The sequence below is a fragment of the Echinops telfairi genome, unplaced genomic scaffold (genome assembly GCF_000313985.2).
Source record: "Echinops telfairi isolate 266 unplaced genomic scaffold, ASM31398v2 ScPeMD7_7469;HRSCAF=8507_0, whole genome shotgun sequence".
In the NCBI taxonomy this organism is placed as follows: Eukaryota; Metazoa; Chordata; class Mammalia; order Afrosoricida; family Tenrecidae; genus Echinops; species Echinops telfairi.
In genome coordinates, this window is record NW_022111372.1 from 42,553,297 (window position 1) to 42,553,885 (window position 589).

The following is a 589-nucleotide window of genomic DNA, read 5'->3' on the forward strand; positions in this document are numbered from 1 at the left end:
CCCAAATCCAGCATAGAAAGTGAGAATTACATTACGTTTGTATAGTAGTAATCTGGGTTTGTTAGAACATTTGTATAGAGATGAGTTAAGTTTTCTCAAGATCAATAGTTTATATTCGAATGTGTATGGTTATTGTACCATTTTATCTTGGATTCTATTTAACTTGCCTTTTTTCCCCTCTTTGTTAATTTGAGGTTTTGGTACTGAGGGACAGACAACACTCAATTTGACACTCTTTTGTTTAAGACACTTTTCATATGTGAAAGAAACTATAATTCCCAACTTCTGCAAACTAGTAAATAATCTTTTAATATATTTATTATGTAATATGGTGCCAAATCATTCCAAAAGGGTTGCTTGTGTTTTCCCAGCTTGTTTGATTAAGTTGCTAAGTTGAACTTTAAAATTCCATGAATATTTTTGCTAAAAGCCAACCTGATTTAAAATAGGGAATTTCTTCTTTCTGAATTTCCTAACAATACAGAAAGGAAAATGGCCATACTATTACATGGGAACAGGCCATGAATTATATTTCCACAGCACAGGATTAACTCCTTTAGTACCAGTCTTAGGTCAGTAGTGTGTACAT